Genomic DNA, 14,422 nt, shown 5'->3' on the forward strand with positions numbered 1-14,422 from the left:
GGAAAATTAACATTTCCACCTTATTGTGTAGAAATTAAGTTATAGGCTCCTTCATCATTACTGTAACCCAGGAGATAACACTGATATCCAGGGTTGGACTGGGGCATGAAGGGCGCACCAGAGGATTGCAATAGTAGGGGCCCACTGAAGGGGTGTAACCATCTGCCAAGTGGGTGTACCCAGTGTCTGGCATTAATATGTACGTTCCGGCGTCGGGATGAAGATAGGCGTCTTTATTTCAATGCCTATCTTAAGTCCTCTGTCAGGCTTCAGCTGTCGGTATTGAGACCGGCGGCATTGCGGCCGCCGATCTCATAATTACCTCCCGACCCAGGTATGGGCTACTTTCGGAATACCTGTCCCTGCCTGTGTTTTTTTATACATTCAGGCGTTAAATAATTGCTTATTACCGCAACTATCAATGATAATAAATTTCAATTATCAGGTCTAAAACCCAATACAGGTTGAGTCTCCCATATCCAAATATGCCGAAATACAGAATATTCCAAAATACGGAAGTTTTTTAGCATGACTGAGATAGTAAATCCTTTGCTTTCTGATGGATTAATGTACACAAACTTTGTTTAAAGCACAAACGTATTAAATATATTGCATAAAAACACCTTCAGGCTTTGTGTATAATGTGTATATGAAACAAAAATGATTTTCATATATGTAGACAAACTTTGTTTGAGCCACAAAATTATTGAAATGATTGTATAAAATGACCTGCAGGCTGTGTGTACAAGGTGTATATAGAACATAAATGCTATCTGTGTTTAGATTTTGTTATTCCAATATCCAAAATACCCCTGGTCCCAAGCATTTTGGTTATGGGAGACTCAACCTGTAATTGATAAATATGTCCCTAAATATTCTCAAAGTGCTAATGTAGGTGTTAAGATATGTTATTTGAATAAAGTAAAGCAATTTGTAGTAAAAATATATATTGTCAATATTAAAACGAATCTAATACAAATCAGTATTTCTCAGCATATGTTCCAAATAGATGTACATACTAATAATAAAAATAATAACAAATACAGCAGAATTGCATACCATGACATTAAAACGCCGGAAACGGCACAGCATCTCACACCCCTAGTGGCCCGCTCAAGCCCGAATTTGCATAGTGCGGCAATTGTCGCGATGACTCACACCAGCGAATATATCACGTATAATTGGATTAACCCTGTAATATATGGCAAAATAGCCCAAAATTATACATTGTGTTGTCAATTCTTATTTTAAAAATAATAATAAAAATGAGGAAATTTGAAAGTAGAATATTTGTATATGCCAGACTGGTCTTAAAAAATATGAGATATGGTAAGAACTTACCCTTGTTATCTCTAATTCTACGAAGTCCATAGGGTTCCACAGGATACCTTGGGGTATAGGTGTGACGTCAGTCGCTGGGCACCATAGAGTTAAGCTTTTCAGCCTCCCAGGATGCACTAGGGTCCCCCTCCTATACCCCGCCCCCAAGCCAAGGCACCTCAGTTAGTTATCAAGCCATAGGCCGGAGGAGGAGAAGGAAGAGAGAGAAAAAAGATCTGGACACATACAATAATCACATTCTCACCAGAGGGAGACGGAAAACCGGTGACCAGAGCAAAGCCCATCTGCAGCACAGGTGCGACAGGGCGGGAGTCCTGTGGAACCCTATGGACTTCGTAGAAATAGAGATAACAAGGGTAAGTTCTTACCATATCTCATATTTTCTACTTCAGGGTCCATAGGGTATCCACAGAATACCTTGGGGATGTCCCAAAGCAGTATCCTTTAAGGGTGGGGACGCTCCTGTGCAGAAAGGAGAATCCGCCGCCCGAAGGAAGCATCCTGAGAGGCGAAGGTGTCAAACCTGTAATACCTCACGAAGGTATGGACAGAGGACCATGTAGCAGCCTTGCAGATCTGGACTGCCGAGGCACCACGTCGAGCTGCCCACGAAGGACCCACAGACCTAGTGGAATGAGCCTTCAGAGAAGGAGGTACCAGTAGGCCTTCATGAAGATAAGCTTCAGAAATAGCCATACGGATCCAGGCTGCCAAAGTTTGCTTTGAAGCAGGCCAACCCTTTTTACGGAAGCCATAGAGGACAAACAAAGCGTCCGAATTCCTAAACGAAGAAGTGCGGTCAACATAAGTCCTTAAGGCCCGCACAACATCCAAAGAGGCCTCACCCACGGAAAGACCCGGTGAGTTAAAGGCCGGAACAACTATTTCCTCGTTAACATGAAACGGGGAAACAACTTTGGGAAGAAACTCGGGCCGAGTGCGGAGCACTGCCCTGTTCCCATGAAAAACCAAGAAAGGGGGTCTACAAGAAAGAGCCCCTAACTCAGAAACACGTCTGGCCGAAGCAATGGCCAGAAGGAAAACAGTCTTAGCTGTTAGCCATTTAAGATCCACTGAGCCCAGTGGTTCAAACGGCGGTCCTTGGAGAGCCCTCAGGACCACAGCCAAATCCCAAGGCGCCACAGGTGGAACAAAGGGCGGCTGAATGCGGAGAACACCTTGCATAAAGGTGCGCACATCCGGGATTGTAGCAATCCTACGGTGAAACCAGACAGATAGGGCCGAAACCTGTACCTTCAAAGAAGCAAGGCGAAGCCCATGATCTAGTCCCGCTTGCAGGAAGGCGAGAATCCGAGACAGACGAAACTCCCGCGGTGCATAACCTCTCGGTCGACACCACTGGAAGAACGTATGCCACACGCGATGGTATATCCTCGCGGAAGACGGTTTCCGAGCTCGTAACATGGTACGCACCACAGAGCTGGAAAACCCCTGGGACCTCAGCATGGCCATCTCAACAGCCACGCCGTCAAAGACAGCCGAGTCAGGTCCGGGTGAAGGCAAGGACCCTGAGACAGAAGGTCCGGTCGTAGCGGCAACCGCAGAGGACTGTCCACGGACAGACCGTGAAGGTCTGAGAACCAGTGCTGTCTGGGCCACGTGGGAGCTATCAACAGGAGCGTCCCTCCTTCCTGTTTGAATTTCCGGATTACCCGTGGAAGAAGGGAGACCGGAGGGAACAGGTATGCGAACCGGAACGTCCACCGGACGGACAGAGCATCCACCAGAGATGCCCCTTCGTCTCTTGTGCGAGACCCGTACACCGGCAACTTGTTGTTGTGCCGGTACGCCATGAGGTCGATCTCTGGAAGACCCCACCTGTCCACCAGCAGTTGAAAAACGTCCGGGTGCAAGGACCATTCCCCCGGATGAACGTCCTGGCGACTTAGAAAGTCCGCCTCCCAATTTAGCACTCCTGGGATGAAGACCGCTGATATGGCCGGAAGATTGCGCTCCGCCCAAACCAGGATCCGAGAGACCTCTACGAGAGCCGCCCGACTGCGAGTTCCTCCTTGCCTGTTAATGTAGGCCACGGTGGTAGCGTTGTCCGACTGGACCTGCACCGGGTGACCCTAGAGAAACCGCTGTGCCTGCTGGAGAACATTGAAGACCGCACGGACTTCCAAGATATTTATTGGAAGCTCCGCTTCTGTCGGCGTCCACCTGCCCTGGAACAAGTGTGGACCCGAAACTGCTCCCCAGCCCCGAAGACTGGCGTCCGTTGTCAACAGGACCCAATTTGGAACCCAGAACGGACGTCCCTTGTTGAGGTGGGTCGTCTGTAACCACCACGCAAGGGACAGGCGAACCTCCGGGGTGATCACAATCGTCTGGGACTTCAGAGACTGAGGCAGCCCGTTCCACTTGGACAGGATCAGGTGCTGCAGAGGTCTGGAGTGAAACTGGGCGTATTCCACCATGTCGAACACCGACACCATGGAGCCCAGTAACCTCATCGCCGAGTGTAGGGACACCCGGCGGCTGTGAAGACAACTGCGCACCCTGGACTGTAAAGCAGAGATCTTGTCCTCCGTCACGAAGATCCTTTGCTGTCCCGAGTCCAATAAGGCTCCAAGATGCAGAATCCTCCGAGACAGGATTAGAGTGGACTTCTGCCAGTTGATTAGCCAGCCGTGCCGTTGCAGCAGTGCAATGGTCAGGTCAAAGTGGCGTAACAGGAGCTCTGGAGATCCTGCCACCAATAAAAGGTCGTCCAAGTACGGCAACATGCGGACTCCCTGCAGCCGCAGAGAAGCCGCCATGACCGCCATCACCGCCATCACCTTGGTGAAAACACGTGGTGCTGTCGCCAGGCCAAAAGGTAACGCCCGAAACTGGAAGTGGTCGCTGCGGATTGCAAACCTGAGGAACTGTTGATGGCGCAAAAGAATAGGGACATGCAGGTAAGCGTCCTGTATGTCCAATGACACCATGTAGTGCCCAGGTTCCAGCGTCAGAATGATGGACCGTAGGGTCTCCATCCGAAACTTCGGGACCCGCAAAGACTTGTTGAGTGCTTTGAGGTTGAGAATCGGATGATATGACCCATTGGGTTTCTGTACCAAAAATAGATTTGAATAGAAACCCTGGTCCCTCTGGGAGAATGGAACAGGCACTATAACTCCAGCCTGGAGCATAGTGTGCAATACCTTCCGCAGCTCCGTAGCCTTGTTCCGGTCTGATGGTAGACCCATGGTGAAGAATCGAGCCGGGGGTCTGTGCCGGAAGGAGAGGGCGTATTCGTGGGAAACCACCTCCAGAACCCAAGTGTCTGTCGTAGTGGTCGACCAACACTGGGCGAACTGCAGCAGGCGGCCTCCCACCCTGGGATCCCCCAAAGGGAGGCCCGGACCGTCAGGCCGCAGGCTTGTCATCTGGCTTGGGGGCCGGACGTCTGGTACTCCATGCCTGCTTCCGGGGCTTGGCCGATTTCTTGGACCAGCCTGTCGAGGAAACGACTGTGGTTTGGGCCTGCCCTGGGCCCTAGATGACCGAAAGGACGATGGTCCACAACCAGAAGGAGCAGCGGCCGACGGGAGACAAGCTGATTTGGCTGCCGCCAGCGTGGCCACAATCTTATCCAGATCCGGACCGAAGAGAACTTCTCCGGTAAACGGCAACGCCTCCAGACCCTTTTTGGAATCTAAGTCCGCCTTCCAGGATCGCAGCCACAAGGTGCGACGAGCAGCTACCGCTGCTGAAGAAATCCTAGACACCAGAGTACTAATATCTAGGGCCGCCTCGTTGATGTAGGTGGCCGAATCACGGAGATTGCCAATCAACTCCGCCTGTTCGGCCGGACAGTCGGAATCAAAAGAAGCCTCTAATGAATCCGCCCAGCGCTCCATCGCTCTGGCAACCCAGCAAATGGCCATAGCCGGTGTGCTGCCCCCCCCGCAAGGGAATAAGCGGACTTCAGGCAGATCTCCACCTTGCGGTCCGTAGCATCCTTAAGGGAGGACATGGATGGCATCGGCAATGTGGCACTACGGACAAGACGGGTCACGTGAGAATCCACCTGTGGAGGGGATTCCCACTTTGCAAAATAATTATCCGCGAACGGATAAGCCACCGCCAGGCGTCTCTGCAGCTGGTATCTTTTGCCAGGCTGTTTCCACGCCTCCTCTAAATGGTCCACCAACTGACCCGAAAGATGAAAGAATGTTGCATCGCCCTTCACATCTTTGACAAAGGCATACTTAGATTTTCCTGATCGTAAGGATCCAGAATCTCCCCATCATCAGACGTCCCCTCGTCATCCTCATAAGGAGCCGACAGAGACGCCACCGGCCGTTTATGTGGCCGCATCACAGACTCCCCTTGCAACACATCCGACAAGTGCTGTACAGAACTCGTCAGGGAGTTAACCCACGCTGGCTCCTGAGAAACCAGGAGGGGGGAAATAGGGAGACTCTGGGGTGCCACCAATTGTCGTGGGAAACCCTGCATGGGTGACGACACCACTGACTGCTGGGATAAACCCATCGGTGTAAACGCAGGCTGCGGAGCTAACTGGCCCACTAAGGCTGTAAGCGCCTGAGCGAAACAAGCCCAGGGCGGCTCCTGTACCAGTGCTGTAACCGTAAGAGGCTGCGTCATGGACAAACACTGCCGGCAAAGGCCCTCCGCGCTACCCTCCCCCTCCGCTAACGATACTTTACACGTAGTACACTGTAGCCGGAGGGGAAAATCACTTTCGGACATGATGGCACCACGTATGTGACCTCTCTCACCAATTATAACTTAAATAGGCGAGAGACCACCCTGCAGCACCGCACCGCAAGGACTTAGCAGAAAGAACAGGGACAGTAATAAAGCTGACAGTTTAGAGAAAAGTTACAGGCAGCAGCGCTAGCACAGTCACATACAATGCAAAGAAAATCAATTCCTGCACTAACAGCACTGATCACTCAACTACGCAGACACAGGGCCTGGTAGGACACAGCGCTGCATACACAGACCTGACCATAGCGGAGGAGAGGTATGCGGGGGGACCCAGACCACGATGCTCCCATCCAGCGCTTCCAGCAGCGTTCACCATGCGTTCTGGAGAAGATGGCCGCCGAGGAGCAGAGAGGAGGCTGGCCTGGGGGAGGAGCGCTGCCACAGGACCAGTCGGCAGCGTGCAGAGAGGGCTGTGTGCAGCGGGGGAGGCGCCGGCTGTGAGACAGGGAAGGCGCGCTCCCCTGGCATGCATTTAACCCCTGGGACGCCGCAGCACTACCGCTCTGCTGCGGTCCGCTGTCCCAGGGGGTAGTGGAAAGCGCAGGTTGGTCGCCTGGCTCCACGCTGCAGCCAGTCCCCAGGGAGCCCCCTGCCTGGGGACTTAGGACCATGTGACCAGCGGGGACCCACCGCGGGACCCCGCTGCTTACCTTTGTCCCCCTTGGATCCGGCCATGGTCCGGAACATCTGGGGTCACCGCTAGGTGTGACCCCAGATGCTCACCAGCATCCCCGGATCGGTACCGGCGTTCTGGTACCGGCGGGGGTGTAGGGAAGACAGCATGGACGTCAGGACTGACTGTCCATGCTGTACATCCAGATGTGCAGCCACAGCTGCACTGAAAGCTTCAGGGGCTCTTCTAGCCCCCACTCCGATAGGTGCACCCGACGCCGGCCGGGCACCAAACTAAACTGAGGTGCCTTGGCTCGGGGGCGGGGTATAGGAGGGGGACCCTAGTGCATCCTGGGAGGCTGAAAAGCTTAACTCTATGGTGCCCAGCGACTGACGTCACACCTATACCCCAAGGTATCCTGTGGATACCCTATGGACCCTGAAGTAGAAAATATACTTAGTCCCCAACTCTAATTAAGCTTGAGATACTGGTTTGCTGCCTGTGTCTGTCTTGTTCTTTCCGCCTTCTTCTGGACTCTGGGCCTGATTCATTACGGATCTCTATTGCGATCGCAGCTGTGATTACGCAGATCCACTGCGAAAATATGTTAATGATCGTAATGACAATACCATATGCAGCCTAACATAAGGACACCCACTTCCCCTTATACACATCCATAATGCCTTGCAATTCTGTGAAACCATCGGAGCCTCACGCACACAGTCAGACCTTACTCAGAAATTGCTAACCTCATCGCACACAGTGATACTGTAGCTCAAGCTGTGTATGGTGTATGCCATCACAGTAACTAACTTACGCATGCCCCTGTAATGGCGTTCAAATGCACTGACAAGCCTGCATTTCACCTACTACCCCCCCTGTCAACACCCCCAAACACTAACTTCCTGTCAATCACTCTGCAATACATATACATATAGACAGATACACATATATGTAGATTAGGGGCAGCCCCCTGTCGTAGTGCCCATATGCAGTGCCCCCATGTGCCACAGGAGATAACACCCTTATGCAGGCCTCCAGTAGTGCCCCCAGTAGTGATCCCCCTATGCAGTGCCCCTTGTGCCCCCAATAGTGGTACTCCTTATGCAGTGCCCCCAGTAGCAGTCCACCCCCCCCATGCAGTGCCCCCAATAGTGGTAACCCTTATGCAATGTCCCTTAAATAGTGGCCCCAGTTGTAGTCTCCCCCCTATGCAGTACCCCCAGTATTGCCCTTTATATAGAGCCCCCAGCAGTGGTCCCTCGCAGTGCCCCCAGTGGTAGTCCCCTCCCCCTATGTAGTGCCCCTAGTAGTAGTCCCCTCCCCCCTATGCAGTGCCCCTAGTAGTAGTCCCCTCCCCTTGTAGTGCCTCCCTTGTAGTTCCCCCAGTAGTAGTAGTCCCCCCCTTGTAGTGCCCCCAGTAGTAGTGGTCCCCCCCCTGGTAGTGCCCCCATAGTAATCCCCCCCGGTAGTGCCCCCATAGTAATCCCCCCCTGGTAGTGCACCCAGTAGTCCCCCCCCCAGTAGAGAGAGACTTAATAAAAAATAAAAAAAAACACTTACCTGAAACTCCCGCTCCTGGTCCCGACGCTTCCACCGGCTCCTCTGGCCGCTTTGCATTATGGGAGAGACGTCGTCAATCTCTCAGCGGCTGCTGATTACAGCAAACACACAGCTGCCGGCGTCGGCGGCTGTGTGTTTGTGCTGTGTAGCGCTGACCGGACTCCGTCCGGTCAGCGCTACACACGCGGTGCAGTCTGTGTCACAGTGACACAGACTGCACCGGCCCGCGGCCCGCATGACGCTGCGGCCCGGGGGGCACATGGCACCCTGCCCCCCGGCCCAGCCCGCCACTGCTCATATGTATATTGTGACAACTTGGGGTAGTTAGCTTCGTAGACTGGTGTCAGTGGTGCAGTGATTAGGTGCAGAATCAGACTCCACACATGGCATTTCAGTAAACAGAAAATAATAAACGCCTAGCCCTTTCTTAGGGCACTAGCTCATTTCTTCGCCCCTAACTAACCTTGGGCAGCTAGTCTGCAAACATTGGCCCTGATTCAGAGCCGGACGCTCTGACAGAGCGCTCGCTCTGAATCAGGGCCGGTCTTTTTTTTTTTTTTAGAACGGCCTCCTGGCCGCTCGCATAGCTGTGGGTGACCATCGCGACCATCGGGCTTGCGACGAGACCCTTGTGGTAGGGTCTAGTTGCCGCAAGCCCCAGAGAGATTTCGGCTCTAACAGAGCAGAAATCTCTCCCACTTACATCACTCGTGATGTCAGTGGGGCCACCCCCAAACGGAGGCATTCACATGGGAACGCCTCCGTTTGGGCAGCCACTCCCTCGGCCCATCCACCAAAGGGGGCGAGCTGTCACTCAACATCGACAGCTCGCCCCCTTTGTTTGCGAGACCCGGAGCAAAGGAGTGCCCGTCGCTATCCGGATCTCGCGTATGCGCACAAAGTAGCCGGCTCCTTCGTGCGCATGCGCACTGGCCCACCATCGACCTGGTTGCAAGCGCTCAGCGCTTGCGACCGGGTCTGAATCAGGCCCATAGTTCAAAGTCTCTCTCTGCCTCCTACAGAGTAACACTGGGAGAATTAGCCTGGCCTGGTTTGGCCTCTGGCTTTTCAATTGTCCACTGTCCTGACACAGGCTCCGGCCTGGTCTTTAGCTGCCACAGCCTCACAGTCTGGCCTGCTTCCTTGCAGTTAACATAGGCTCAGTAACAGAGTTCGATGGCCTTCCCTGTATCTCACAGATCTAGGCTCAGGCCTCCTGACCCCAATGGCTTCCTGGCACAATGAGCTCTGTCTGACTGTTCTGGCTCAGTCCTCCCTGGACTGAATCCACTAGGCAGCACTTAACACAATCTCCCAGAATGCTTTTGTATTCTGTGTGGACGGATCTCTCCTGCCACACACAGAATCTGCTGCTCACCAGCGCCATCTCTGGTACAATATATATGTATATATATATTTATATATATATATATATATATATTAAAACATATATACCCAGAGAAAGCTCTCAAAGAGCAGCACCAGATATTACACATACCTGTGGGGATTCATGTGGTATTCCTCTGCTCAGTATGTCCCTTGTCCATACTTTTGTGGGTAGCTTAGACCCCAGCTGCTCCAATTTTTTCATAATTTTAGTGTCAACTGCAGTCTCAAACTGTCAGCTCATTTGCTGATGGATTACTGTGGGAAATAAACGGTAGGAGCTTCGTGAACCCGCGAGTGGACGGAGCTTAGTGCACCTGTGAGTGGGCGGAGCTTCGGGGACCTGCGAGTGGTGGAGCTTTATTGGCCATGGGCGTCGCGAGCCTGCTGATATCTCCTGGTTCTCCCCCGAAAATTTTCACAGTCCCCATACTTTAGTTATTCATCAAGTTCCAAAAAAACATTTTTTTGGAACTTGTGAGTGATACTGTACGGCCATTCTGAGATGGCATACAGTCCCTGATACCCATCAGTATCGCACCGCAGTCAAGCTCAGAAAATATTGTGGAGTTTATGAATTTCTGTCCCCATACTAGTGTATGGGGACAGCGGGCCACATCGGGAGAGAAAGGTAAGCAGGAGATATCTGTAATATCTCCCGCTTTGCCTTTTTAATGAATGGCCCCAAAACTTAATTTCTACAAAAGCAGGTGAAAATGTTAAGTGACAATAAATAGACCCCTTGGAGAGATAGAGACATTGCTGCGATCAGAGCTGTTTTCGATCCCGAGTTACTTACAGTTTAGAGAATCTTTTGGTCTACAGAATTCTTTAGGTACCTACAAGTGCTGCACTATGTACAAAGTCTTCTGTGCCTCATCTCTGAGTTTACTGCGGGGAGAGTCACTATCCTGCAGGGTCAAATTTAAAATCAGATTCCTTTATTCAAACCTTATGAATTCTGCTGGAGATGCAGTGTGGTCACAACTATGGTTGGCATAGTGTTGTAACTTCCCAAATCTTAATGACCTAGGAGTATATTTACTAAAGTGCGGGTTAGCAATCAATCAGATTCTACTTATCATTTATCTAGTACAGTGGTTCCCAAACTTTTTGCATCGCGACACCCTAGTGCATCAGAATTGTTTAACGGCGCCCCTAAGCTAAAAGTTTGTTAGAAATTCAGAAAAAATTTAGTGAAGTAGTAAAGTGAAGTAAATTAACTAAAAATATGGGGGAAAAACATGTAGGGTTCCCCCATATTTTAGGAACCAGCACTGGGCTGCTGAGCCTGTCCTGGTTTTAAAAATAGGGGGATCCCTACGCAATTTTTTCCCCATATTTTTTAAACCAGGACAGGCTTAGCAGCCCAGTGCTGGTTCCTAAAATACGGGGAAACCCTACACGTTTTTTCCCCATATTTTTAGGAACCAGGACTGGCTGAGGTGCCCGAGGCTGGTCTTGCTGTTTTGGGGGGGACCCTACGTCATTTAAAGAAAAACAAAAAAAAACACTTTACAGTAGGTAGTTAACATGCAGAAACATACACAAATCACACAGATCTGTGTATGTTTCTGCCAAACTCGCAGCTCAGGAGGTGGTCTATTTTTAGCTCCGAGTTTGCTACAATTATACCCATGATTTTAATCACGATTCTTAAATTCCCAAGTTGTATCTTTTTCATTGAAAGTACTTTAGAATTTAATCGCGTTTGCAATCTCACCCAAGTTTTTCAGTGGAAATAGAGAAATCTCTCCCAAACTCACCCGAGTTTGTCTTTAGTAAATTTGCGAGTTGAAAAAAATGCCTAAACTCACCCGAGATTGTAATCTCGACCAAACGCGATTCTTAGTAAAAATTACCCCTTACTGAGTTATATTATAATGTTGCCAAAATGCAGATGTGCATGGTGCTTCTTTTGCCCAATTGACCACTGTGCCCACCAACCTATTTCAATATAACTTTATATTCCCCCTCACCTCCACAAAACACTTCTCACTGGTGTCTTATTTATTGAATATATTTATTTAATTTTTGTATTCCAAATATAAATAACTCTTGATGGTGGAAAAGGAGTACCACTGAAAGCATAGACCAATTTTTTACCACCGCCAAGGATGTGTAAATATACAGTAATTTTTCTGGGGGTTTAATGACTTTTAACAACCCACAAAAGCACAAATATGACCTGAGCACACAGATCAACATTCACATAGAAACCATAGATATTTCCACTGCACTGGAGTCTAGATATTTTGATTAATTGCTTTACCTGCCATCAGACACGTCATAATATGATGGTGAATAATACTATTTATAGAGTCCAATAGAGAGGGGTGTTACCAAAGATTACATATAGATGCATAAACCTAACCAGGGAATGGGGAAAGTGGAAAAAGAATCTTAAAGCTAGGTGCACTCTGGCAATGTATCGAATGTTAAAATATAACTTTTATTTGATCATATAATAAAAAAAATAAATTTGATTGCAATTAGCACATGTGAAGCTAGCGAAATAAAAACAGACATAGAAAAGAATGTGAAGAGAAATAAACAAGTGTTTAAAATGTGATTCCGCTGATGTTTAAATAAACTAGCATCCAAGATATTTCTGTGCTTTCACCATGAAATAATAGTTAATTCAAGTTGAGGTAGTGCTGTTCTTAATATATTGTGTGCAGCTGTTTTATAATAGACCAGTGATATAACTCTTACAGAAATTCCTCCTTTGATTGTAACACTATTATGTTACAATTGTCACTTTAGTTGCCAAGTGTATTACTGGATGTTACAGCAACGTTCTGTTGCTCTTGGTATAACCACCTAACAAAATGATATTATACACTTATACCACAGATAATATTACCCTTATACCATCATTGTTGGATGGTCATACATATGGATTGAACAACTCTTATATGGTCAGGCAATCCTATGTATATGTCAGTGAAGATTATGTTACACGGCTCCTATAATTACTGCCGTCAGGGACCTGACATCCAGCAGGATCAGTGTATCACTAGATATGGGTATTACAGTGTAGATATAGAGTGAGGTGGTCTTAGGGAGATTGTCTCTGTTTAACATGTCTAATAAACAGCTCTCGCATCTAACAGGATACACATACAAAATATATCTGGTCTCCCGCAGACCTGCAAACACCCCGCACTGCACTAGCTTGGCGGCTCCGTGTACGGAGTCAATCAGTGTCTATTTGCACAGTAATAATTATACAGGAGGGGGCGTGGCCTGGATGAGCTAGGAGAAGGAGGCTGACTTTGCAGCTCCTGGGCCTAAATATCCGGCATTAGTATCCTGTACCCTCTGACCGGACTCCTACTTCGGTGCATTGTTGGTTACTTACCTCTCCACGCTCCTGGAGCCCCTTGGACGATCTGTTCCCTCTGGTGGCTGTGTTGTGGGCGAAGTTTGCAGCGTCTCATCACCGCGGGGCGCCATCTTGGATTTTTCTCCGGCGACTGCTGCAGCTCCTGGCTTAGGTGTTGAGTTTATTCTCATCCTGATCGGTGTCCTGGACAGGTAGGAAGGTGGAGGGCCCTGCTCTGGTCACTCAGAGGTCTCTGAAGGCTCCTGTGGATCCGCGATGCACGGACCCGGCCGCCATCTTGTGATTGGCCTCAGTGTTCCCTGCTGCTCCTGCTTCTTCTGATGGGAGTACATTTTTGCTGCTCAGTGATCTGGGTTGCTGGGGAGGCGGATGATCATCCTCTCGCTGTGTAAAGTTTGCTGGTGACTTTTTTGAATCCGTGGTTTCTGGACTCGGACACCATCTGGAAGTACTGTCCTGAATTATTAATGGCCTGCAGGCTGAAAGTCCCGACATTGCAGCTTACTCACAACGAAATTCCTGTTATAATATATTATTGTTTTTTACATTCAGCTGCTGAAGCGGCTATGCCCTCACATCCTATCATGGAAGTTCTCATTACAGCAATTACCAGATCAGAGGAGAGGCTTGTAGCACGGGTGATGAATCTACATTCTGAGTTATTTCTTTCACATTATGATTTCCCGCACATTGTCTCTCAGACAGCCGGAAAGGTGGCCTGTGATCATGACGTGGGGAAAAGCAATGCCTCTGTGAATGGCTGCCTGAACACCATCAAGCTGCGGAGCGGGATGTCTCAGATACCATTTGCTGACAGTGATCGGTACTTCGCTGTTTCTCCAATTTCTCCTTCGTTCTCTGAATATGGCGACCCCACTTTGTTAGCAACCAACCAGCTCCTGGAGCTATCCTCCTCAGTGGTTGCATTTTCTTCCAAGATTGACTCTTTTCCGATTCCTGAACATTCTGAATCGTATGCAGCTTCTCCGGCTCAATATATGGATATATTCTCCATTGAGACTGCAACTAAATCCCAGATCCTTGGGTTTGCAACTTATGGGCCCTCTGTACCTGTGATGCCTCTCCGGGAAGCCCATCTTTTTGCCATATACGCTAAGCTGAAGATTCTGATTCCAACATATCAGCATTATATGTACTCTTTTGCATATGTTTGGGTGGGTTGGTCCAAAGCTCCTCTTGCTTTTAATATTTTGCCAGAACCTGAGGCTTGGCCGGATTAGTAACTTTTAGTTTAAATGTACCTGTTTTATTTTTGATGCGGTATCTATTTAATTTTTTTATTTTCCGTACCGATATACAAATATATATCCTGATTCTATAAGTGTTTATATTTTTCATGCCACAAAAGTACCATATTTTGCTTCAATAAGATGAGGAATTTCATTCCTCTTTAGTTATCTGGA

The sequence above is a fragment of the Taudactylus pleione genome, unplaced genomic scaffold, assembly GCF_031769625.1.
Source record: "Taudactylus pleione unplaced genomic scaffold, aTauple2 ptg000214l, whole genome shotgun sequence".
Taxonomy (NCBI): Eukaryota; Metazoa; Chordata; class Amphibia; order Anura; family Myobatrachidae; genus Taudactylus; species Taudactylus pleione.